The following is a 539-nucleotide window of genomic DNA, read 5'->3' as shown; positions in this document are numbered from 1 at the left end:
TGTAGAGGTTTGATAGAAGTGGCTGGAAGACCTGCCAAGAGAGCATTGCAATAGTCCAGCCTGGATAGAACAAGAGCTTGAACAAGGAGTTGTGTTGCATGTTCTGGGAATAAAGCAAATCTGCAGGACCGGGCAGTTTTAGCAATGTGGTCTGAGAAATTCAGCTTATCATCAATCACAACTCCCAAGGTTTCTAGCTGTTTTTGTAGGAGTTATGGTTGATGAGCCTAACTGGATATAAATATTATACATTACAATAATAAAACCTCATTAATTAAATAAAATAATTATAACTAATTAAAATAAATTTAAAATATCTAATTAAATAACTGAATGTTTTTCAATTATTTATTTTTATTACAAAGGAATTTACATCACTTCTTGTAATTTGTGATTACAGTATTTTTAAATGTTTTTTTTTACTCACAAATGACCATTTCTACCCGATAAAATATTTTAGAGATTGACATGATTAGATAAAATAATATATAATATAAATAATAAATAAATATATATAATAAAATCATTGTAAAAATGTC

General features: G+C 27.6%; 1 protein-coding gene across 2 annotated transcripts in view; it reads left to right on the top strand.

The window, feature by feature from the left end:
- The window catches only part of LOC107674220 (huntingtin-like), a 49,382-nt gene that overhangs the window by 32,172 nt on the left and 16,671 nt on the right, over positions 1-539 (top strand). The window lies entirely within an intron of this gene.

Source organism: Sinocyclocheilus anshuiensis, unplaced genomic scaffold (genome assembly GCF_001515605.1).
Source record: "Sinocyclocheilus anshuiensis isolate Anshui unplaced genomic scaffold, SAMN03320099.WGS_v1.1 scaffold728, whole genome shotgun sequence".
Lineage (NCBI taxonomy): Eukaryota > Metazoa > Chordata > Actinopteri > Cypriniformes > Cyprinidae > Sinocyclocheilus > Sinocyclocheilus anshuiensis.
Note: the sequence above shows the minus strand (reverse complement) of the source record. Positions and strands in the feature narration are given on the sequence as shown.